Here is a 27,490-nt window from a genome sequence, read left to right on the forward strand (position 1 = left end):
TGCTTCCTACTGTCTTCCATTTGTCTTAAAGGAGACATGCCTTTCCTTGGGTAAACTACCTTGGTCAGGGATAGGTTCCCAGGGGGAGGGAGAACTCTGGTAAGCACCAGGAGAGGGAAATAAGTCTATGTCTCACATTTACCTTACAACACTGTTCTAATCTACTATGTTTATGGTAATTTCTTATTGAGCAATAGAAAACTAATAGAGTAGGTGTTCATTATGGGGAAAAACTGGATGATTAAAATACATACAAGAAGCACCATGAGCAACCAAATGGCATCCCTACTTTTTGGCAGAAGATCGGAAGCGTATTCCCTGGCAAAACTAAACCAAAAGGAATCTGAATTCAGGGTGGAAGTCTCTAGGAAAGATTAAGGGAAGATGTGCTTTAGTAAAAACAGAGGAATTAATTGAAATTTTGAATAATAATGGGAGAGATGCGTTGACCCATCTGCTAATTAACTTCAAGATCCTGATAACCAGGCTTAAGGCACCCAGGCAGAAAATTGGAGAATTTCTCCTTGAGAATACTGACCAGTCCAATAAAAAAAAAACCTACAAATGTTGAGAATAAGAAGAAACAAACGATCTCTGCCTGAACATCCATGGTGAAGTTCACTGGCCCCAGATACAGAACTACCATTGCTAATTTAGTACCTCAGTTTTATATATTATTAATACTTGATATTTAGGAAAGTCTTTAATAAAAGCAGAAACCAAAAAAGCACATATAAGGAAAAGTTCAGACTAAAATGGATGGTAAAGAGACAAAAAAATTTAAAATATTCTTATAATTAATAATCTCTGGAGTGGGAGGAAGAGAAATTACTACCTCACTTAAACAAAAGGAACAAAGCGTGAAGAAAGAAAATTTTCAGAACAAGAAAGGACCCTCAGAAATTGAAGTGGTAATAAAATAAATTACCAAAAACAAATTCTATAAAATGGGTGGAGAAAAAACTTGAGGAATTCTCCTAGCTAATAAAATCTAAAGAGAAAGAGATAAAAGGGAACAGTACAGTGTGTAATAATATTATAACATCAGCCTAGAGCACTAATATCTCACTAATAGAAATGCCAGAGAAAGACATTAGAATAAGGGTGAGAAGAAAATTTAAAAAATAAATATAAAAAGAAATCTTCTCAGAAGCTAAGGACTTTGAGTTTCCTGTTTAAAAATCTGACTGAATGCCCAACAGAAAGAGAGAAAACAGACTCGCAGGACATGTCACTATGGGATTTCAGAATTCTAGGAATAAATCAAAGATTGTGAAAGTCTCCAGATAGAAAAGTTAGGCCCAGACATAGGATCAGAAATCAGAATGGTATTGTACTTTTTAACAACAATTATGTCATCTGGCAGAAGGTGTCACTAAAATTTTGAGGAAATATGATTAACCAGTCTAAACTTCTATATTGTAAAGGACATAAAGAAATATCACGATTTGTAGGAATGAATATGCTAATAATAAATTTAAAAATTAGTTTAAAAAATACACTTTTATATTCCATCAAGCTATACTTCAAGTTCACAAGTATAATAAAAACTCTTTTCAAATTATGGAAAACTTCACTCTCTCCCTTCCTCTTTCTCTTTTGCTCTCTATTTCTCTCTCCATATATCTTGTCTTGTTGACCAAAAACCTCTTGATCCTAAAGTGAGCAAATTAGCAAATTCTGTGCTAACTGAATGTCTCTGAGTTACTTTTAACATTATTTACTAGATAGAGAATATTGATCCCTCAACTTTTGTTTAAACCTGCATTTCTTTATTTACATCTTAAGTTAATGATTTCTTTTAAGCTTGTATTTTACTCCTTATTCTAGAACATATTTCCTCTTTTTGTAACTTTTTTGACACTCCTGACTTGCACTTCCCTTTTCTTAGCTTCCCCCAAAATGTTGTTAATTACTTGCCACACAATACTGTCTGTTCTGCGTCTTCAACATCTTAACACTATTCACTTTTAATCTTTTATTTTGCTGTTTTAACTTATCTTCCTGCATGGTACTTTAATGAGGCTGTAGAGAAAGGTACCTTTCCAAATTCTTAAGAATGCATATAATTTATTAAAAAGTAAGCATTGTTCATTAAACATTTCTATTTTCAGCCTCTGTTTCTAAACACAAAAATGCCTCTTTTAGGACACTGGTTTCATAGATCAGGAAAAATAAAGTAGACCACCATAAAAAGATGACGAAAAGTTTAGGAGGTAGGAGAGTACATGTTGTTGCAGGAAGTAAGTGGTGAGAAAAAGAAATTAACAATATTTATATAGTTCATTACATCTTACAATGTCCCATATGTCACAATGGTAGTTTAATGTTGATCATATTATATCTCTGTTGCAGATTAGAACATTGCCATTAAAAGATAAATTTGTCCAGTTGTTTGGCTACTACATTTTGTAATCAAGACTCAAGTCCAGGCTTTTAAAATTCCAAATCCAGCACTCTACTATGAATTACGAGGAAAACTTAAAACCAAACAAATACCAAAATTGAAACCAAAACCATATGAAATATTAGAACAGCTCTGAAAAGAGGGAGTGTTCGAATAATCTTGAGAGACAGAGATCAGTGCCCCAGGCCTATCCAGAATCAGAAATCTCATGGGAGACAGTTACTATACTGAGGAACCCTAAATGCCACAAAGCCAAGATCTACTCTCTAGCTATTTGATTAAGGTAGGTTAAATTCTCTGGATTTTAGGAGGGAAGGGTGACTGCAGTTTAGATAATTCTGAGCAATGCATTTGGGTGGGAACTGAGGAAGTCAACTTATTTATATGCAGAATTTCAGTTAATCTGCTGGCTATGATCCTGACATTTTTCACATCTGACATTTTTGAGTATGAGTTGTATGAGGGTTTCACAGCTATTTACTTCTGCATATTCTAGGCTGCACTTTTCTCTGCTTTGCTTTATCAATTATCACATAACCATCTATTCTCCATGTTCAGGAATTTGCTGAAATTTTTCATCAACTGATAAAACCCCACTCCTTTTTGTGTTTTTTAGATTTATAAATTTTAATTCAATTTTAATTTATTTAATATAATTTTAGTGGAATTTTAGAAGAACCAGGAGATAAAAATTTACATTTAATATATTGTATCTGATGGCAAATTTCTGTAAACCTCATTTTAAAATTAGGCTTGTTTTCTTTTATGCCATAACCTTGAATTATTTTGACAGAGTGTTATTTGTGTTTCTGATAAATATAACTTTCCCAGTGTGGAAGTCCTCTCCATGATCCATGGTTCACCTCAGTTTAATGTTAGTGTAAAGCATACGAGAGAAGAAATAGCTTTAAGAGAATTTTTAAGTATTTAGATAAACACACCGCATTTCAAGATGAGGAGGAAAGAAGTAGTACCCTTTTCTATCACTTTTATAATAGAATTCCTCCTCTTTCTCGTCCCCCTTCTCAAATTCCCATTCCACTTTGGAGAGTATGCTGGTAGTCACAGTTTCTGCCAGGGAATATGTGTCTGAAGGGAAGGTGGAAGTGGTTTACAGAAAAAGTGGTGAGATAACTTCTGCGGCATTAATCAAAGTTAAAAGTATTCCAAATTTAGGAAGAAAACGAACTGAAGAATAAGCTACTGTATGCATAGTAGTTTTCTTCCATATTGTGAAACTATTCGAAAACCTATGATCTTGATTAATAGGACTGAACACATTGTTTTTGTTGTTTATTCACGTGGGGAAGTCCACCCCCCTGGGGAGCAGAAGGAAGTCTCCATCTCAATATACTTAACTTAGCAGAAATTTGCTTTCAGAAATATGATTCTCCCTTCAGAAAAACACCATCTGTGGTCTCATCTTCCCTTTTGATGCCCGCAATGGCTGAAGATCTAGTCTATGCTGATATCAGAACTACTAGGACCTCCCCTTTAGAACATCGATCTCCACTTCAGAGATCCGGTGAGTTGGATTTACAGCACCTTTCAGAATTAATAGTTTACTTTGAATCTCCTTCATTTTTGCCTTGTGTCTATATTTGTCATAATGGATACAGTTAGGAGACTGGGTTCCAAGCAAAATTTATTAAGTGTAACAATAAGAGGGAATGTTTTTAAAGAAACAGAATGTGCATAAAGCTCATTGTAACTTTGGTCTTCTATGTAGAACTTCACTTTTGTTTTCATAGCCTCCCTGCTGCTTCTATCTACTGTGCTGAACATCCGGACTCGCACAGTGACTTCTGCACTTGTGACCTCTCTCTGCTCTATAGCTTTACTTACCCTTGATCAAATCTGTCTTTTTATCATAATATGATACGTTGATTTACACTGGCAATTGTTCACATTGTTAGTTATCATTTTTGAATTTGCATATCAATGGGATAAAAATGTTAAACTAAATTCAGGAGACATAAAATGTTAGTATTCTATTTCGTGAAGTTAGATGAAATGACTGAGTTATTGAATATTCTGAGAATATGAAGAGATAGACATACAGCTAAAGTTAACAATGTGCCTTCACCACAAAACCACTTCAAAAAATGACTGATTTGCAAACCGAGTGTATTTTCTATTCCCTGAAGTAGGGAATGTTTTTGCCAGATTGTATTTCTGTTCTCTCCTCTAGAATAAGAAATTTTTTCTCTTATAAAGTTTAAATAATTTAAAGTCCCTTCTTCTTTTCACTTGCCCTTGTGAAATGAATCAGATGTTTTGTTTTTCTGTATTTCAAAAGAATGCATTTCTTTTATGTTTTCAAAGTTTGCAGTTAGCCAATCAATCTAACGTGTGTTCTCTGGTTTCAAGAGCACTTTGTTTCTTATTTTAAACCTCACCTCTCTGATTTACCCAGTAGAGGCTAATCTGCTTTCTTTTCTTCTTAGGCTGGGCACTTTTATTTCCTATGAGATGATGAAACTATTTGAAAAATAAGGTGGACTGTATGACAGAGACTGTTGCCCCAAATCTCACACAATTAGTTCATTTTTCTAGAGTTTATTTAACTCAGTTCAAGAAACAAAACCAAAAATTTTTATTCTGCATGAATAGAAGCTTACTTTCTTCCTGGTTGAGGAATTTGGGGACAACATCTTAAATTTTATCTATTCCAATCTTATAATGCTAAAAATGAAAAAAAAAACACCCATAACTATATAAAAATTAAACTTCCTACCTGTAATCATGCTTATGACCAGAGGTCAGATATCTTATTGCTTTTCCACTGTATGTGTCTTGCGTTGGGTGAATGTAACTTCTGTTCTCCTGTGTCCCACCACTGCAGAGGGAAGAGCTATTTGATATACTGGATTTTCATGTCCTATGGAGTCTTACATAATTGTCCCTGGCCTCTTCCAACTTTCTATCTTTCAATTTTAATTTTTTGCTCTGGCCCTTGGCTTTCTCTTTGCTCCTGAAAGTTACCATAGTTCTTACCATTTCAGAGCCTTGCATATGTTGACTCCCTCTATCTAATCTCTTAATCTTTGTCTTCCCAGCACCTAAGTACAAGCAGGCAATTAGAAGATATTAGATAAGTGGAAGAATTTATGAATGGATGGATGAATAAATGGATCTCATTACATCCTCAATAAAGGTTGTAGGTTTATTAGTTCTCCTAGATAGAAAACAAAGAGCAATATCAGCAGTAAACGGAGCAGCACAGCAGGGAGAGAGAGCGACTGAACTGAGGCTGTCCCAGGCTAAGTCAGAAATTCGTGCTCGGCTTTATTTTACTTCATGAGCCTAAAAGAATGACCTCATATCTCTTGTGCTGGTCCCTTCACAAAATGTAAAGTTTTATTATACTAAAATTTGGGGTCTGTTATCTCAGTTCTTCATATTAGAAACCTGTAGCAACATCACCACGTTCTTCTTGTGATTGCCTCGATACCCACAATTTGGATTGTTTTGCCTGAAAAATGAAAATATATGGACTTCTTCTATGTCTTTAGGATTAACAAATTTCTACTGAAGATGTTTTAATTAACAATAATAATTTGAACTTAAAGCATTCTATAGTAATAATCCACCAAATAAACATTCAGGTTAATCAATCTCGACCTATGATTTTGTAATTGGTTATATATAACATCAGCCGTTTTTAGTACTTTCTTAGTCTATTGTATATATGTGCATATAGAGCACATATCTAGTGAAATTGGTGTACTGAAGTTGTTTCGTATTCGAGACTGTTGGTTTTAGCTGTCAGCCTAAAGCTAAAAATATTAGCTTTTTTTATTTGGTTTATTTATTACCTTTTGAATACTCCAAGTGCAGTGAAATAGTGTGGATAGTGAACTAGTCTGGTAATTAAGAGACCTGAGGTTGGAGATGTCAGCTCTGCTGTCAGGTAACTGTGTGATTGTGGACTTGAATTTCCTCATTTTAACAGATGGGTATTGAACAAGATAATCCTTAAAATTACTTTTATTTTACGATATATGATTTTATAAAATTACAATTATGTATCACAGGAAATAGATGCATTATGTAAAGGAAGAGGCAGAAAAGCAAAGATCAACTTAAATAAGTGGGTTTTGTTAATAAGCTTATTAGAGAATCTTGAGGGATTCACAGTCATATATAAAATCCTCGGGATGTAGAGAGTTAAGTATAAGTAACGTCAGTACTGGGGAATATGACTATATACTAGGAATCACCAGAGAAAATTTGTATCCGTTCACAGTTTTATAGATACCCTTTTTCACAAACCAGAGAACACACATGTGTGTTTTTTGTGTGTGTGTATATGTGTAAAAGGAAGCTGGGCCTACATATTTAAAGGGAAGTAACTCAGGCACATGACAGTGAGAAAGTTTATTCAGCCTTCTCCTACATCTTACCGTCTAAGAAATTATCTGCTGGTCATTCTAGTGAAATGTATCTAATTTTATAGATTCTCACCATCATGGAATTGTCCTGAAAGTTGGGTGTGCAATGATCATCCTTCTCTTGCTCATGGTAATTGTACTGAGCATTTTGGGTAAGTAATTAGCAATACTGTTTACTTATCGCAAAGTATTATTCTCTCATAACCTGCTGTAATTGTGTTTGCTATTTAAGCGGTTTCTAAATAATACGGTACGACTTCACAGAAAGTCTGAAATTGTATACACAACTAAAATTAGAGATTTTCCGTAGAACTTCAGCATGTGATAAAATATGTATTATGGATTCATCTCATATACAAAGGAAAGCGATATCAAGATGAGATGTATTTTTTATGACCAGGATCACACAATGAATTTCCTAGTGCAGTTTGATAGTGGGATATACAGAAGCTTCTCTGAAAGCATGTTCAGATGAGAGCAAATTAAATTATTAAGTGCATTTCTGCATAAGCTTATTCATATTAGCTACTCCCAGGCACGATAAATGTGTTATCAATATAGGAAGGAAATTTGTCTAAAATAATTCATTTGAGCATTTAAAAATTATACTCATGTACTTTGAACATAGCTGAACATAGCCCAATTATGCATATGGCAATTATTTTAATATTTTATTGAATAAGAGCTTGGATAAGTATTCTTTATGAATATCTACAGAACAAAGATAATATACAGATATATACATTTCAAGAAATGCAGGCTTCCAGATTAAAACAAACCAGAGAACAGACCAATGCATGATCTGTCTATGTCACTGAATTCTTGTGAATGATGTTAGCAAGGATGAATGACATTAGTAATTACAATAGGCAGAGTTATAAAATTCTACAACTGGGAGGGGTTCTAGAAATCAGCAGGATGCCTAATTGGAGCTATAAAATTAGGGGGAGGAGGAAAGCAAAAATAATTAGCATTAAAAGTCTCTGCTATATTTCTTTTTGTTATGAAAAGGCAATAGATTTGTTTGTTACAAAAATACATTAAAGATAAGATGTCTTTTTAAAAAGTTTATCTAGAAGGCAACAGTGTGCATGGACACTCTAGAGCCAGAGTGCCTATTTTCAAACACCAGCTCCACCACCAAAGGCATTCTTACTTAAGGTACAATGTATTATGCTGTATGTATGTTGGAAAGACTGGGAGTACTATATGTCAACGTAAGTATTAGAGATTATGTATTAACTACATTAAACTAATTAAATGTATTGTAAATGTAGTACCGTATGTTAATGACCAGCACATAGCAAGCACTATTAAATATTTACTTTTATTGCTTTCAAGTAACATTTATTTCGTTTTATGTGATCAATACTACTGCCTAAAACATACCATTGAGAGATTATAAATTACCAAAGGTAGTTTCAGTTAAAGAGCCATGAGTAAGATAAATGTTTCTTCATTATAATAAAACTACTTTGAGCTAACACTACCCTATATATGCAACATTTACATGCATAATCTCAAAAAGGAACAAAATCATGAACTGAAACCAAAACACACAAAACTCTTTCCATGAAGCAGGTGACAACTGATATAATTAATAGAGACTCACTAAACACAAACTATCCAAATGAGGCTACTATCCAGAGCTAGATATTTTGTGCTTATTAAAATAAATATGAAAGCTCTAGGGGAAAAAAAAATCAAGTAAGTATTTTTCTGGCTCCAAGTCATATTTTTTCAGTTCTCCTAAAGTTAACATAACTAAGATTAATAAGAGTGCAAAGGAAACTCCAAATCTTAGGAAAAATAATATTATTTTCTTCTTAATCACCTTACTTACTTTAGAATTTCCAAATTATTAAACTTCACAGAATCGCTAGAACCCAGTGGTTTTGTGCTTTTTATTTAGTTAGGAAAATATGTTTCTTATTTCATTAGTTATTCATTTCAACCCTGCAAGACGTACTAAAATGGATAATGAATCAAAAGAGAAGCGGTGTGCTGGGGGAAATAAATCTGGAATGATTACCTCAACAGGTAACGTTATTTTGTATTTCCTAATTCCTGAGTAAAAGGCATGAACAGTAGCATTGGTTTTCTTTGAGGATATTTGAATTGAGGAAGGCCTCCTCTATTTCTATAGGGTGATGGTTCAGATCATTGTTTTTCATGTACTTATTACAGTCCACGACAAAAATATTCAAAGGTCCAAGGTAAAATGAGAAGAGTGAGCTCATATAATGAGTTGTAAATGAATTTAAAGATATTTTATTGACATTTTTAAAAATTGCATTTTATTCTTTTTTTCCTATTGAGAAATGTACGGGTGCAGAAAGAATATAGTTAAAGTATTTTCCCTCTTAAAACTCATAGTCATTGCAGGTACTTTATTTATTTATTTATTTATTCTCATGAAAAACTACTCTAGTGTGATATATAACTCCCAAAGTTTGTGGTGTGTTAATAAATCACTAATTAAAATCTGTAATTTCTAATTTTCCTTCAAAGTGTTGAGCTTTCTGAGGCTTGAATGTTCATCGTTTTATCCCAGTGTCTGATGCATTGCCTTGCTGATAGAAAACATGATGAATTTTTAAGAGAATAAATTAAATGAAGAAAGAATGAATGAATAAATAAACACATGGTTGTAGTTCTGTTAATCTTTATTTATTTATTTTTTTTCAAATCTATCCTGGAGAGAAGCACATGCTTATGTCAAAGAAAGTTTAGCAAAGAACTTACCGAATTTTGAAAGCCTTTAATCAGTATATATTATTAGGACACAATTCTACATTTCTTTCAATTAGTTACCTTTTTTTTTTTTCCAGTGTCTTCCAACTCTTCTACTGCCCATAAATCATGCCCCTCTAAAGACTGGCAGCTGCATGGGGGGAAATGTTACTGGGTTGCTAAAACTAAGACATCTTGGAACAAAAGTCAAAATGACTGTGCCATGAAAAATTCACATCTCATGGTGATTCAAGACTTCATCGATATGGTGAGGTTTAATATTTAGAGATTATAGCATCCCCTACATTTGCCATGGAATTTATCTTGCTACGAACTTGGAAAATGTCTGTAAAAATTTTTTTTAAAAAACTTCATGTGCTATTAACTATAGTAATATTAATTGAGTTGATTTTTGAACTACATGATTACTTTAGACTACTTTTTGGCTCGGGGGAGGAGGAATGTATTCAGTACCATATGCCTAAATTCTTCTCCACAAGAAATCATTACTGCTTGCCAGATTCCATTTTAAAATATAAGATTAAAGATCATATTTCATCTCCCATGTTTATTGCAATGCTCATGAAGCCTGCAGCCAGATCACATGGCAACTAAAGTTAAGGATAATATTGTGAGAAAGGAAATGTAGAATAGTCCTTGCTGAGATTTAGTTCTTTCTTGAAGAGAACTAATATTTAGCTAACTCTAGTTTAATTTAAATTGAAGTTTTACTAAAGGAAAGTTGGACACTACTTTAAACCTTCTACAGGTAATCGATATGGCCAATATACATGCTAATCAGCAAACATCAAATAAGGGTTCTCAGCATGAGCCTTAGTGTTAGCATCACAAGCTAAGACAATGACTCAGTTTCTGCAAACGTAGTGACTAGCAATGCTTTACAATCCTGATTGAACACCCGTCACCTGGGAGGGCTTACCAAAGGGCAGCTGTAGAGACTTCTGGGGGTGGGGGACCTTCTTAGTTTCACAGAAATCAACAGCAAGAAAAGTAAAACTATATTCAGCGTGACTAGCATAATCCCAAATATCAAGCTGTAAGACTCTCCTGTCAAGTGTAGCAACATATAAACCAAATCTAGAATGCAATTAAAAATAATAAAGAGACTTTTGTTCTCCTCCTGGAGTTCAATTTTAATATCCAAGAAAGAGGAAACAGGAATCAACTGAAAAGCTTCTAACAAGAAAGTTCTGAAAAAAATAGACAATAAATTATTGTATAGAGAAATTGCACAGTAAATGATTTCACTAAGAATCTCATATATTGTCTCTTGTGCAAACAATAAACCAGATTTTGGAGAGCAGTGGCCTAAGACGACATACTTCAATGGAAACTTTCTTCCTCTAGTTTAGGTTATACCTCTTTTTATTATTTTTAAAGAAATAAGTGGGTTAAACATAATTGTCCCCTTTCAATGATAAATAAGAGTCTAAAAAAATATCAGCACAAGATTTATGCACTGGTATGAATATTTCCAAACCTTAAAAAAAAAAGGTAAAAAACAGATAGAATATATATTACAGAAGAATAATTACTCCAAATAATAGAAAATCATTTTCTAACAAATTATTTTCAAGCTTTAAAATAACTTAAAGGCAAAATGGCAAAAATAAAAATTATTAGTCCATCTAGAATACTCATCGCATAGCAAAAAAGAAAAAGAAATCCCAAACCCAACCCAACTCTTCATGATGAACTCAAACCCCTTATTAAAGACCTAAGAGAAGGAGCTGGGTGCTCATTTCCAAGCAAAAAACTATTGAACTCAGCCTTTACTATCCTGGACAAGATATTCAACTTTCAACAAACAAGAATGAGGTATATAAAAAGACAAGAAAAAAGAAGAAACGCCAAAGAATACAGGGATATTACATAAAAGTAAAGGAGCTGTATTACTGTACAAAGGCTGCCGTAACAAAGCACCAACAGACTGGAAGGCTTAAGCAACAGAAACGTGCTTCTCTTGGTTCTGATGGCTGGACATCCAAGATCTAGGTGTCTGGTTTCTCCTGAGGCCTCTCCCCCTGGCTTGCAGAGGGCCACCTTTTCACCGTGTCCTCACACGGTCTTTCCTCTGGGCGTGCCCATTCCCGCTGTTTCTCTGCGTGTCTAAATTTCTTCCTCTTTTAAGGACACCAGTCACATTGAATTAGAACCCACACTGATGGCCTTGTTTTAACTTAGTCACTTTTTTTAAAGGCCCTATCTCCAAATATAGTCAGAAGTACTGGGGGTTAGGGCTTCGACAGCCCCCAAGGAGCATCAATTACAAATGTGTATACACCAGAGCAAACACGATAGAACTGAAAGGGGAAATGGACAAATCTACAATTATAGCTGGAGATGTAAACACACCTAAGTAAGGACAAAATAAATAAGTAAATGAAAATTAGTAAGGAGATAGAACTGAGCAACTCTATCAACCAACTCCATCTAATTAACATTCTAAAAAATTCTATCCAACAACACTGGGATATACATACTTTTCAAGTACACATGGAACTTTCATGAAGGCAGATCATATTTTGGGATATAAACTAAAAATATTTACAAATACAGATATCATACAAAACGTATGACTCAGACCATAAAAAATTAAACTGGAAATTAAGCACAGAAAGACAACTGGAAAATTCCTAAATATTTGGAAATTAAACTACACACTTCTAAATAATGTGTAAGTCAAAGAGGAAGTATCAGAGGAAACTTTAAAAATATATTTTGAGTTATGATGTAAGATGTCAAAATTAGTGAGTGTTAGGTTAAGCAGAGTTTAGAGGGGAAGGTACAGTACTGAATGCTTGTATTTAAAAAAGAAGTAATGCAGAATCAATCATCCAACCTTCCACTAAACAAACAAACAACAAAAACTAGAAAAAGAAGAGTAAACTAAACCCGAAGCAAACGGAAGAATGGATTTCAACTATTCAGTTTTATGTCTTACTGCAAAGCTAAATTCATTAAGGTGGTACAGTATTAGCAAAGGAGAGATAGACTCACATAGATCAGTGAGACTGAATAAAGAGTCCAGAAACAGACCCACACAGTACAGTGGTTATTCACTAGAGAAAAGTTATCGTCTCCCTTGCACGTGTAATGATTATTTTCTGATAAATAGTTATATTATTTATCATATGAGTTCAGCTTCACGGGATTAGCAAAATTATTGTAGCTTGAACAAGACAGGGGTTTACTTCTTCATTGACTCTAAGATGCTTTCAATTGCAAGATGCAACATTAGTATCAATTAGAAAACAAAAATGAAGATGCCAGTAAAACGACTACAACTGATGAACTGTAAGAAGTTAGCAGTTTCAAAGTGCTAAAACTGGGATAAAACCTGTCTAAGAATATATGCAATCGGTTCACTTTCTCACGCAATAGTGCCGACCGCTATGGGTTTCTGCTCATCGCCCTCATCAGGAGGGCGCTGCCCCTGACCACCTGGTCCTGGTTTGCTTCACCACCATCACTACACTTTGTCTACATTAGGAAAGAAGAAAATGATGGACGCAAGGATACAGCCTTACCCCTTAAGTACATGATTAGATTTCAATACACTTCCATTCTATGCCATTAGTCAGAAATTAGGTCGTTCATATTGTCACACCTAGACAGAAAGGAGGGTGAAAAATGTACCCTTTATTATGGTCCTTCATATACTTTGGCTTAAGGGTGGGATTACTATAGAAAAAGAGATATTAAGAAACTGTGAGCAATATGTGCCATATCAGCCCAGATAATGCTTTCTTCCTTTAATTCTCCCTGTATTTTTCTCTTGTTTCTATATATTATTTGATATTTGTATTTAAAATAATATAAGAATGACTGGTGCACTCACTGGCTGAGTGCCGGTCACGAAAAAACGACAAAAAAAAATAAAAAAATAAAATAAAATAAAATAAAATAAAATAAAATAATGGCTAACATTTATGTACTGAGCATTTATTATGTACCAGGCAGTGTTTAATAAGACTATCTTACAGCAAAACAATGATACCTCTTTGAGACAGAACTGAAAGGGGAAATGGACTAATCTACAATTATAGTTGGAGATGTAAACACATCTAAGGAATGACAAAATAAATAAATAAACACATAAAAATTTGCAAAGAGATGGAAGAACGGAGCAACACTATCAGCCAACTAGATCTAATTAACATTATAAAAAATTATATCCCCTGTTTACGTACTGAGTGTTTGTTATGTGCCAGACAGTGTTTAATAAGACTATCTAATAACAAAACAAAAATACCTCTTTGAGATAGGTACTGTTCTTTCCTGAGTTTTAAAGATTGGAAAAGTCAAGTGGAAAGACTTAATAACTTGTGCAAGAACACACAGCAGTAAATTGCACAGCTGGGATTCAAATTAGGCCGTCTGACTTCGCAGCCTCAGTGTCTATGACCATTATACCTACTGTCCTTTAGCCATCGTCACGTTGCGTTGCAGTAGTGTGTTCACATATCTGTTCCTTTATGAGGATCTACTGGAACACAGGAAGCATTCTTACTTCCCTGGTCATTCCCATCTTCAAGCACAGTGCCAAGCAGATAGAAGGTGCTCTGGAGATGCTTTTCTTCTATCAGTAAGAATCAGTGAGTTGCTTCATATAACAGTCATTGTTCCCTTTAGAGTTTCCTTTGGCTGCACCTAAATTCTTCAGCCTTTTATTGGATTGGCTTGAATATTCCATCTGGAGGGACATCATGGATCTGGGTGGACAACAGCTCTTTTGACTCCCATCTGTGAGTTTATTGTATTGTAGCTTTTTTGTGGTTTGATCCTTTATTATGTCAGAAGAAAGTGTTGTTCGATACTGTTGGGCTTGAAGTGAGTGATCAGGTATAAATTTCCTGATGGACTATTACAGACTGATAAATAATTCATATAAAATGATCCACACAGAAAGTAGTGAAATGGAAGAACTCCATCCACTCAGAAGAAGGATGTGTGAAACAGGATTTGCCACTGCTGCCTTTTTATTTTATCATTTTGTCTAAGAGGTAAATTGGCAAGTGTAAAATCTCCTATGAGAGTAAAAGTTTAATTTGCAAAATAGAAGTTTCTGCTCACTTCCAACAGTGATCAGTCATTTCTCAAATGACAAAAATTGGAGGAGATATTTTAGCCTCAGCCATATGCACCTCTAACTAATACTCATTAACTATTAGCTATTCTGGAGAGAGGTTTTGAGAAATAGAGCTCAGGGTGAGAAGAATTACTTTACCCATTATATTGTTGTGTATTGTTTACATTTCATGATTATGTTTGTATTATAAAGTAGAAAATATTTTCTGAGATCCTCTGGACAAGTGCATATTTTTATGGCTGGTATAAAGATAATCACCTTCTTTTTCTCTATAGGTTTTCAATAAATGAAAAAAAGCCACGGACCAGAAGCATGAAATGCGCCCAGGTGTCTCGTATTGATATTGCTGAAAAAAATTGTGAGCATGAGAATCAATGGATTTGTGAACTGTAATCTATTCTGCGGAAAGTCAGTCTTTATTTCTGTGACAGAAAGACAGACACCATATGAAGAATGAACTCAAATCACAGGAAAGTCCAAAAGTTCTGTGTGTCCTGAAGGGCTGTGTGTGCATATGTGTGTGTGTCTCTGTGCTCGTTTATGATTTGCATGGGTATAGTGCTTCTCAGATGTGTGAAAGGGTGATAGAGGAAATAAAATGCTACAGAAAATGAGTAGGTATAAAGAATACTTTTTCATCTGAGTTATAGTCTTATTTCCCCTGTATTTTTGGAACTTGAGTCTTCTATATCTTCTCTACTCTTTCCTCTACAATGCTTAGCAGATCTCTTAGCCAGTCTCTTCCATTCTCAGTTTCAGTTATGTATGGAGCAATGCGTATTAAATTTATATCTCTCACCCAGGTCTTTCTCTGATCATCAGACCCACACTGACTATTTAACTTATCAAATCTAAAATCTCACAGGTGCTTCAAACTCAATGTGTAAAACTCAACAATTCATTCACTTTCCTCACAAAGTAAGCCATCTTCTAGCATTGCATATCTCAATAAATGGCACCCGTATGAGAAAATTATTCCGTCTACAAACCAGTTGCCATCCTGTCCTTACCTTTCCTCCCACCTCTAGGCTGCTGTCCACTCTCCCTCTCACATCACCGGGTATTATCTTTTTTTACCCTAAATATCTTTCAAGTTTGTCTTCTTCTCACCATTACCACTTTTGTGATCTTAATATAACGGTACTAAGATACCAAATAATTGCAACAATGAGGTCTTCCTGTTCCACTGTTACTCCATTTCTCTCATGCTCTACCATGAAACCCAAGTAGTATTCAAAAAACATACTGACAATAAAACCCCCTATTTACAACACTTCAGTATTTTCCTAAGAATAACATCATGACCTAGAAATCTCTGTTATTTATTACTTATTTCGTCTTACTTATTTAGTCTCTTTCCTATACCAAAATCCCCTTAACTGTCAGCACCACAACCACATTAGACTAATTTTAGGAACTCAACTTGTCATGCCCTGTTTCATCACAATGTGCTGGCAATTGTTCCCCATACCTGGAATCCTCTTTCCTCCCTTCTTTATTAAGTTAACTTCCAAACATTCTCTATATCTAAACTCAATTTTTAAGAATCCTTGAGCTCTATGACAACACTTTTCTTCTCCCTGGCACTTACCACATTTTTATTCTCACCTATACAATTCTCTGTGTGAATATTTTGTCAATGTCCTCCACGCACAGTTGACTGTACATCACATGATCCTATGTGTTTTTATATTTCTAGTGCCTTTTTAAAGGGCCTGACTGTAGATGTTAATCACATCCAAAAAACGCCTTCACAGCAACACCTAGATCAGTGTCTGACTGAGTAACTGGGGACCATAGCTCAGCCAAGTCCACACGTAACACTGACCGTCCACAGTCCACACTTTGTCAGCTTGGCACCAATACATAATCTACAAATAAGACAATAACAAAGGCATACTTTTGGCTGATATGATACAACTATGTTGCACACAACTGAAAATATGCTCAGCCTTTCCCCTCAGGAAAGGATGCAAAGTTTTTGAGTAATGTTTACTCGTCTCCATAATACTGTAATTTAAATACTAAGATGTGAAGTCTACTATTATTAGCACATCATATGTTAAATAAGAAATATGAGAGAGATTAAAGCAAAAAACATTTGATATATAGAGTACATATATGCATACATAAATGTTTTCTATACACACACATATTCATAGCAAAATAAAAAAGAAATATAACAAATACAGCTCTCCTTAAAATTTTATCATTTATGTGTACATATTTGTAGGGTTTAGTGTGTTGTTTCAATGCAGTCCTCTTTTCTGCAACTGGTCACATGACTATAGTTGGTATTTATAATGAACAATTTGTAACTTTCTTCCAATGTGCTTTCCACATTTCCTTTGCCCTCAGCAATCATCTCAACTGGTTGTGTTTCTTTGCCTAGTGGGGTGACCAAAGCATTAAGTCCTGTAGAGTTTGGGCCATTAACATTTCTACCTGAATTGAGTTGTAACATTTCATTGACCTTAATCACAGGACATAGTAGTACAAAGAGATGCCCTAAGGAATCTCCTGCATTCCAGACATACACTTCCTTACTTTCAGTGTGTAGTAGCAATCCAATTTCCCCTTAGAATTAGGATCAATCATTCCAGCTGGCACAGTAACTCCCTCCTTTGTCTGTTGATTCAGGTGTATGAGGAGCCCAGAGTAGCTGAGTGAAGTCTTAACTTCCAGTTCAATGGGACTATTGTTGTGGCCCCGGTGGAAAAACTTCTCTCTTTGGAACTAAGAATTCTAGACCAGCAGAGAATAAGGTCATGGCGATGAGAAGCAAGTCTCTAGTGGATCACTAGGGATACTAGTGTGTGGTGCCACTCTGATTTTCTCTCACCCCTTGATTCCTGGACCCTGGAAAACTGGATTTGAGAAAAACAGAACCATATATTATATGCTGATTTAGAGCATATACTGCCTCCAAAACCCAAAGAGGTCACCTAGGCATTGGGCTTCCTTTTTCTTTGTAGGAGGAGCCAGATGCAATAACTTACCTTTCACCTCAGAAGAAATAATCTTGATGTACCCCACACCTCTAGACTCCTAGAAATTTCACTGACATGCAAGGCCCCTGAATTTTTACTGGATTTATTTCCACTCTCTGGCATGCAAAGGCCTACCAAGAAATCTACAGTAGTTGCTATTTCTTGCTCAGTAGGTCTAATCCTCAGTAAGTTTACCACTGTGATTTCTTGCTGGACAAGAAAGAGTCCCTGAAGATTAAATTTTAACATAAGGCTGGAAAGTTGACATATCCCTGAGGTAGGACTGTAGAGGTGTATTTCTGGTCTTGCCAGCTGAAAACACACTGCTTCTGGTGGTCCTTACTAACAGATAAGGAGAAGAAAAGCATTTTCTAGATCCATAGATGCATACCAAGCACCGGGAGATGAGATAATTTGCTAAAGCAATAAAACCACATCTGTAATAGCAGCTACACTAGGAGTCAAGGGTAGCTCGACTACGTCCCTTTGCACGGGAGACAAAACCCAGGGCAATGGTTGTATGAGTGGGTTGTCTGAAAGTTAAAATGACTTTAAAAGGCTAGACATTTTGGCCCTAAGAAGGTTCAAATGGCCAGTCACCCTGTTTTGTTGCATAATTAGCCTGCAAGCTCTGGACACCCAGGAGCAGATCACTCAGCAGTCTAATGACAGAGGACTCATCCTGAGAAGGGAACACAATGTGAAGAAGGTCTTGTAGCCAAATTATGTGGGCCGGGAGCCCTGCGGCCAAAGTTGGCTAAGGGCTGCATGCGGGGTTGAATGTTTGCCCCACGGAGGATCACTCAAGAATCCCAGAGTGAAGCATTCACAGAAGTAAAATAGCCTAGAAAGAAGACTGCCATCTCTCCTCTTTGAGAGAGCTGGATCTCACTGTCATCAACTTCTCGGGATTTTGTGTAGAAGAACGGGTCAAAAGAGCACCATCTGCCACTACAAGAAGGGCAGCTGGAACAGCCTAAAATGTTAGAAACCTTCCAAGGGCTTTTTAGGAAAATTCACTAGAGATAAAGAAAAAAAATAGTGGAATTACAGGGAAAAATAACCACACTTCCTCCAAATCCAAAGCTAAGCAGCAACCTTTTACATGAAGACGGCTACATTCCTACAGCTAAGTAAAACCAGATGGCATAGACAATGGAGAATTTCTAACACAGGGCCTTGTACTGCAAAAGAAATTGCTAGACTAGGCCCATTAGCTATGGGAGCTAAAGAGACTTTCCAGAGAAAGAAGTTTCCCTATTAGGGGAGGAGTGGCACATGCAGGACAGCAAAGAAAGGACCACTCACAGGAGCCCTGTCCACCTTTCTTATAACACCTGGCCTGGCAACAAGATTCTACTCTAACTCTAACACTCTACTAACACTAGGCCTACTAACCAACCTACTAACCATACATCAATGATGACGAGACGTAGTGCAAGAAAGCACCTTTCAAGGCCACCATACAACAACCGTTGTTCAAACAGGCCTGTGATATGGAATAATCCTATTTATTGTATCCAAAGTCGTCGTCTTCGCTGGATTCTTCTGAGTCTTTTACCACTCAAGCCTAATCCCAACTCCCGAACTCGGAGGCTGCTGACCACCAGCAGGCATGAACCCCCTCAGCCCTATGGAAGTCCCATTAGCGTCTGGAGTATCCATTACCTGAGCTCACCACAGTCTCATGGAAGGAGATCGTAAACATGTACTCCAAGCCCTCTTCATTGCAATCTCTCTAGGTATTTACTTCGCGCTCCTCCAAGCCTCAGAATACTTTGAAACATCTTTCCCTATCTCCGATGGTGTGTACGGATCAACGTTCTTCACAGCAGCAGGCTTCCACGGCCTGCATGTCATTCCTGGCTCTACCTTTCTCACAGTCTGCTTTTTACGCCAATTGAAATTTCATTTCACATCCGACTACCGCTTTGGCTTCGAGGCGGCAGCCTGATACTGACACTTTGTAGATGTAGTCTGACTATTCTCATATGTCTCCATTTATTGATGAGGATCCTATTCTTTCCGTATCAGCTAGTACAATTGACTTCCAATCAATTAGCTCTGGTCACAACCCAGAAAAGAACAATTAAACTAATACTGACTCTCTCAGCCAACATAGCACTAGTACTGCTGCTCGTCACCACCGCCTTTTGACTCCCACAACTAAACGTTTATGCAGAAAAGTTGGGCCCATATGAATGCGGATTCAACCCAATAGGCTCCGCCCGCCTACCGTTCTCCATAAAATTTTTCTTTCTTTCTTTTTTTTTTTGTGACCGGTAAGGGGATCGCATCCCTTGGCTGGGTGTCGCCCCCACCGCGCTCAGCCAGTGAGTGCACCGGCCATCCCTATACAGGATCCGAACCTGTGGCCTCAGCGCCCCCAGCGCCGCACTCTCCAGAGTGAGCCACGGGGCTGGCCCCATAAAATTTTTCTTAGTAGCCATCACATTCCTGCTATTCGACCTAGAAATTGCCCTCCTACTGCCTCTCCCATGAGCCACCCAAACAAACAGCCTCAAAATAATGCTCATCATAACACTTGTCCTAATCCTCATCCTAGCCCTGGGCTTAGCCTACGAATGAGCCCAAAAAGGCCTAGAATGAGCTGAAGAGAGTAGTTTAATCAAAACAATTGGTTTCGACCCATTAAATTACGACATTTCATAACTTCTAAAATGCCTTCGGTTTACATCACATTATCCTAGCATACAGCACATCCTTCGCAGGACTACTAACTTGTCGATCCCACCTCATATCCTCGCTCCTAGGCCTGGAAGGCATGATACTGTCCCTATTCATCCCAGGCACCCTCCTATTCCTAAACATACACTGCACCCTCCCCTACACCCTCCCACTATCCTTCTAGTCTTCACAGCCTGCAAGAGGCTGCCGTGGGTTCAGCACTTCTAATAATAGTCTCTAACACCTACGGCCTAGACTATGTACAAAACCTCAACCTCCAACAATGCTAAAACTCATTATCCCTACAATTATACTTATTCTCACTACGTGATATCCTAACAACAATATAATCTGAATTAACTCAACAACCCACAGCCTATTAATTAGCCTCACCACCTTCTTTTTCTTAAATCACAACAATGAAAACAGCACAAGCACATCACTAAACTTCTTCTCAGACCCCTTCTCAACCCCCCTTCTAATATTAATGACCTGACTCCTTCCTCTAATAATTATAGCAAGCCAATAACACCTCTCCAAAGAAATAACCACACGAAAAAAAATATACATCCTTAAACTAATCTCACTACAAATTTTCCTAATCATGCCTTTTACCGCCACAGAACTAATCATATTTTATGTCCTATTTGAAGCAACACTAATCCCCACCCTAGTTATCATCACCCAATGAGGTAACCAACCAGAACGACTGAATGCAGAACTCTATTTTCTATTCTACACCTCTGGTCAGAGGACCAGACTTCCCTTTCCCTGGACACTTTACAATGTAGCTAACAACGGTTTCATCTCTGGGCCAAATTCCCTGGAAATTTTCCAGACATTTCTAGGTAGTTGCTTAGCGTGTCATGTCTGGTAACAAAAGCAAGCAGTGCAGACTCTCTCCAGCAGATGGAGCCATTAAACAAAAATGTTCTTAGGGGTCATTAGAAACCTTTACCTACTTGTCTCTCTCTGCTTTTCTAAAATATTGAGAGCAGCTATTAACATCAATAACCAACTTACTCAGTGGAGCACACCGATAAGGAAAGGAAAGAAAAATAATGCAATGAGTGGGCTCCATGTAAGAAGCTTAGGGAATGAGAGAAAGGAATTTAACTTTGACCTGTTATAAAAACCCCGACATCGCAGAGGCAAACTGATACGAAATGGGGCCTAACAACAAGAGCTGACCTGTCTTCCCGGCTTGATGAGCCATTGTGTCCCTGGTGATTCATAGAAATAATGGAAGGGGACTTGAGCATTTGAGGAGGAGATTTCAAGGTCCCCGTGGCCAGGCAAGCTGCCTACCGATATTGTGAAAACAAAACCTGTACTCTGAAACTGTGAAAACTGGGATATATGGGGTATATGAGGATTCACAAAGAAGGCCAGGCAATGCAGTGGAGACAGAGCATGTGCCAGCGCAGCTGTGTGCTCCAGACACCGATTCCATGTTGCTAGACAATGTCAGTATTCGCCATTTTAGTGGTAAGTTTTATTCAGTGAAGATCAATACATTATATTACCAGTCATCCATTTTTTGGACACATTGTTCTTATTTTTTTTCTACTATAGAAAGAGTTAAAATTAAAACAAAAAGTTCTCCCTGTTAGTAACAGTAATTAATTTTTAATTGAAAATTAATACCATGTTTTCTAGTAATATAAAGCATTTCTCTCAAAGTCCTTTATGAAGAAAACTGATTTGACCTTACAAACTAAACTGACTCATGAGTCTGTCATATAAAAAGAGGTCTTAAGATTAGCATTAGAATAGAAGTTGCTTTATCAAATTTTATTAATTCAGTCTCAGGTATTGTGTATGTCAAATATACATTTGTTGAATGAACAGAAGATTAAATGAATGTATGAAAGGAATCTGGCTTTTACAGAACCTTCTAAGTGACAACTACTCAGTAACAATGGGGTGTTTATAATAGAAAACTATCAAGTGAACATAACGTGTCAAATGTCTAGTGCAGAAAGATAGAAAGTCACAAAATTTGAGGTTTGTAAGCGATTTTCTTTTAACTGGATTACAGTAAAGTCAATTTCTCAATTTTGGTAAGAACCAGATGTACGTGTATGATTATCAGAGGTGTATAATCATTTGGATAACTGATCCCCTTAAAAGTATCCAAACAAATCAAGCCCTTAGTAAGTTGAGCACCAATTTACAATAGCTTCAAATTTTAAATAAAGGATTTACTGTGATTAACAGAGAGGAGATTCTAGGCTCTCAAATTATGGAAATGAGGAGAAAACACACAGTTCATTTTCACTAGTTAGATGACTACAACTACTCTATCTCCACACAGTTCATCTGATTCCTTGTACAGCCCAACTGAATAGTTGTATTGGCCTTGTTAAAGAAAAAAATTATCCAAACACCTGCTAAAGATGGTAAGGCAGACCTTATTGAAGAGGGGCCAGGTGATAGGTATAGGGACCACTGCAACGGGGTCTTGCAGTGGAGAAGAGAGATTGGTCTCAACTCTGACTCCAGCAGGGACAGGTGGGGATTTCTAAACAAAGAGCAGGGTGGGGATCGGTGAGTGGAAAATTACTATGAGGAAATGTCAAAGATAAGGGTTTTCTGGCTAAACTGACTTACCAGGATTCTTGATCAAACTGGGGTTCCCATGACTCCTTCCTTAGGATCAATAATTTGCTAGAATGATTCACAGAACTCAGGAAAACATTTTACTTAATATTACTAGTTTGTTTGTTATAAAGGATATTATAAAGGATGCAAATGAAGATACAGATGAAGAGGTATGTAGGGAGAGGTCCGAAAGGGTCCCAAGTACAGGAGTTTCTGTCTCTATGGGTTTGGGGTGCACCACCCTCCTGCCCCATGGATGTGTTCACCAACGCAGAAACTCTGTGAACCCCATTGTTCAGGGTTTTTTTTTTTTTTATTTTTATGGAGAACCCATTACACAGGCTTGACTGATTAAATCATCGGCCACTGGTGATTATCTCAATCTCCAGCCCCTCTCCCCTCCTGGGAAATCAGAGGATGGGGCTGAAAATTCCAACCCCTAATCACAAGGTTGGTTCCTCTTGCAATCAGCCCCCTCCTGAAGCTACCTGGAGACCCTGCCAAATGTATAAACTCAGGTATGGTTGAAAGGGGCTTGTTAGGAAAAACAAAAGATGCTCTTCTCACCCTGTATGACTTAGGAAATTCTAAGCTTTTTAGATGCTTTTGTGTCAGGATCCAGGGACAAAGACAAATACTATAACAAAAATGCTCCCATCACCCCCATCACTCAGAGTTTTAGGCACTCTGTGCCAGGAACTGCGGACAAAGATCAAACATATTATTATATCACAATATCATAAATAGACTGTGGTCTTCAAACACGGATGACCGTACCTATCAGAGCGTTTACATTTGATGTAGCTGTGTCCCTTATGATACAGAACTATCTAGCTCAGAAATCAGCTCATGGTTGGCTAGATCCAGTTATTCCTTGGCCCAGTCATTTTCCATAGATATTACATCGTCAGGAAGCTTTAACTCCATCTTCCAATACATGTTATCATCAATAATCAATATCAGTGTTATCATAAGACTTATTTAGATGCAGTAGTTGAATTTTACCAATAATGCCAGTATTACACTATATTGCAATATGGTCGTGGTGCAATTCAATTTCATTATGGAACAAATTAGTGAGAATTACAGAGGTATTTGCTTTGCCTTCCCGACAGAATCTACCCTTACCCATACACCAGATTACGATTGGCCACGACTCAGTTATTTCTGGGTTCCAGACCAACTGGGGACAAGGCCAGTCACCCTGTCTCATCTCACAGGCTTGTACTCAGACTGGTTTTCGTCGTGTGTTGTGGTATAGCAGGGCCCACCTCCCTCCGGCAGGGAGGGTGCCCATGGTATTTAGAATAGTTTCTATCCCCACCAACTATACTTCAAGACATGTTTTATTTCAACCTGTTTTGGGGGTGAAGGCAGTCATACTAAATTGATATAAATTACAAGTGTCCCCAAGAACTTGCATAAGTTGGAGGGCTACAGATCCCCACGGGTGCTCCTGGAGCCTCAGCAGCTAGTAGAGGGCCACTTCCTCATGGCCACTTCAGCTTCCTTTTGTATTAAAACAGTCACAGGCCCTGTTTGGCCAGGCTACGGACCCTTTCCCAGTGCTAGGCTCTAGCATTATCTAGCACGACTTGTTAAGTTTGCCTGGTACACTTTGCCTCATTAACTTTCTATGCTGATTCCCATTCTTTACACTTTTTTCAGAGGAGAACTCCCTCTAATCTGGCTATTCTGGTTAATAAATCTTTTTTCTCTGAATGCTGCTTCTTATTAGAAGAAAATTTATCTTGTACCAGGATGTACCAGGACCAGCATCTATCTCCTCTAAGGCCCTTTTCTGTCTTGTGAGCCAATGTGGTTTAATCCACCAAGCGTGCTATTGCTATTGTGTACTAGTGGCCTGAGTGCATTCAGGATACATGTTTTGCACACAATAATGGTAGATCCCTCATACTAGGGTTTGATGGGTGGTGGTCACACCTACATGTATTGTAGTTTGGGTATGTCATAAGGTCCCACCCACAGCCTTTCTTGTTTCAGAGAGGGGCCATTTTCCTAGGGAAGATGATTCACAAGGTAATGGCCACTACTTTAATCCCGTTAGGAATTCATTGTTTTTTTTTTTTTTTTTTTTTTTTTCCTATTCTGCTTAGTGGCTTTGCATTCACCAAAACAAGGGTGGTAAGTGTTTTTGCATAGTACACCGTGGCATGTTGGGCTTGCTGCCATTATATTTTGTCCATTATAACCAGAGACCTTCCTAAGAATTTGATTATTGAGGCTTATAGTTACACAGTGATCAGACTGCTAAGAGCCGTACCCCACACAATCTGAAGTCCCAGTAGTAAGCAGTTCTCAAAAATTCCTTCCAAAATGGTATTTTTTGCAGTAGATATAGCCTGAAAAATAGGAATCAAAAGGTACCAGCACATTACTAGAGTTGCATTTGGTTATTGACAGTTGCTCTAGTTCATTATCATGTCATATGTCCAGAATCTCAGTCTATCGTATTGTTTCAGTAGAGCAATGTCACTTAGATTTTGTGGGCTGCCATTCAACCTTGTCAGGTTCCAAAAGCAGGGATGGTCCTGGAAAACATATAGCTTCACCTTTCTGGGAATCTGGTATAATTGTGTGAAGAGAGAATATTATTCCCTTGCTCTGAGCCTCTCTCAAAGTCTTAGCATAATGTTGTGTTTCCTTTGTTACATAACCCAAATATTCATTCTTGTTACCTCAGCTATTATTTCTCCTGCTCTGCATTTGTCATTTATCTTTACCCAAACGTTTCCACCTTTGGTAGGAATGTTAGGTTCAGCCTCTGTGCTGGTCCAGAATGCAGGCAGCCTCCCTTCAGGCCATTCCCCTTATTTAGGGATTGGTTATGCAGCTACAGAACTAGCAGGCTGTCCTGATGACTAAGCAGTACAGTAGCCTTCACTGTCAACCCCAATTTGGCCAAATTAGGTAAAGGCACAATCCACCCTATCAGGCCTTAGGAATTCTGACATTAATCTTTAAAGGTATAGTTACAGTTTCTTTCTTAGGACTCATTCCTGCTTCTATTTGCATTCTTGGTCCTGGGGCCACTGCATTAGGTAGGAAAAAAAAAAGTTGAGGTTATGTAGGAAATAATTATATAGTCAAACCAGCATCCTCCCCCAGCCCCTCCTCCCCAGAGCTGCCAGAAAAGAGAAGAAATCTATCCAACGGGGACCCTGACTTACCTCCCCTAGTGTTGAGTGACAGTACACAGTCATGAAGTGAGTGAGCCAGCCTTCGTGCCTGTATCTCCCCCCATCTTAGACAGCAAATGCTTCGACTGCCCACTCCAATTGTCTATGAAGCTGTTCCTCTGCGGATGATGTGCAGCACAGCATGTCCATTCGATGTGGCATTTCTTCGCCCATTGTTGAACACTATGAGCTGTAAAGTATGTCACTTGGTCTGAAGAAATGTAACTTGGCAGCCAAAATTGGTACAGTATCTTCTGTTACAAACTTTTAATAGTACTTTGCACATTTGCTTCTATCACTGGATGTAAAAGCTCAGTGCAGAGTAAATACCTATTCCTGTTGGCACCCATGTAGAGCCCCTGAGGGCTGCTGTGGAGGATACTAACATTTATAAAGTAAATGTATTTCACAGGGTCTAGCTTCCAAGGCCCTGTAGTTTCAGGTATAACCTAACTTTTTAAAATTACACATAGAAATGTTAAGCTTGCAAAAGACAGGAAACCTTCCCCAGGCTAAAGTCTCTGCTGTAGATAAACCTGACTGTCCTTTTATACTAGTGAGTTTTCTATTTTATCTGTCTTCTTATTATATTTTAAACAAAACCTATAAAATCTTAATTTTTTTCTGTTTATGTCTACGTATATATGTACCTAAATGTATGTTATGTCTACATGTTCATGTGTATATGTTTTTGTATTGTCTGCATGGTGCAAAGTTGGTTTATAATTAATGCATGCTCATTAAACAAATAAGTATACTTTTCAAGTTCACATGACTTTAATTTTCTAAAGTTTTGATAAAATAAATATATTTTCAAAATTTGATTTAAACCTTTTGCCTATATTTGTCTTCAGGTCAATATGTTTCCTCCCTATCTCAGCTTTGCCTCCTGGCCATGCTGGGAGAAACAGTATCTTTTAGACATTATCCTTGTGAATGCTGCCCTCTGCCTTAAGCTCCACATGGCCTCTCTAGACTCCACATGGCTCTAAATGCCACGTGGATACTTGTGACTCAGGATGGCTAGTGAAAGGAGACCAATGCACAATATCTCACAGGCCCTAGCTAACATTATTTGATAAGGGTGTAGATTTAATACACCAAGTTTTTGGCTGGGAAACCATAAATATTTATTTAGTAAAAATAGCTGAGGCTCAAACTGGGCTTTGTGTAATCTGCTTTGACTTATGGATCCCCATTTACTAACCTGAATGTATAAAAATGTTCTTAGCACACATCGTTGCCTGGGTTTACTAATCAAACAGGATTAGTTTATTCCAAAAACAGAAAAAACTTTCTATATATATAATTTTTAGACAAATGAGACCAATTTAACATTGATAGAGAAAAAAACAAGTATG

At 37.1% G+C, this 27,490-nt stretch overlaps 1 pseudogene; it reads left to right on the top strand.

Annotated features, from left to right (window-relative positions):
- Positions 1-3,850: 3,850 nt before the first annotated feature.
- Positions 3,851-19,591, top strand: LOC134391844 (cytochrome c oxidase subunit 3-like; annotated as a pseudogene).
- Positions 19,592-27,490: the final 7,899 nt, after the last annotated feature.

This window comes from Cynocephalus volans, chromosome 12, assembly GCF_027409185.1.
Source record: "Cynocephalus volans isolate mCynVol1 chromosome 12, mCynVol1.pri, whole genome shotgun sequence".
Classification (NCBI taxonomy): domain Eukaryota; kingdom Metazoa; phylum Chordata; class Mammalia; order Dermoptera; family Cynocephalidae; genus Cynocephalus; species Cynocephalus volans.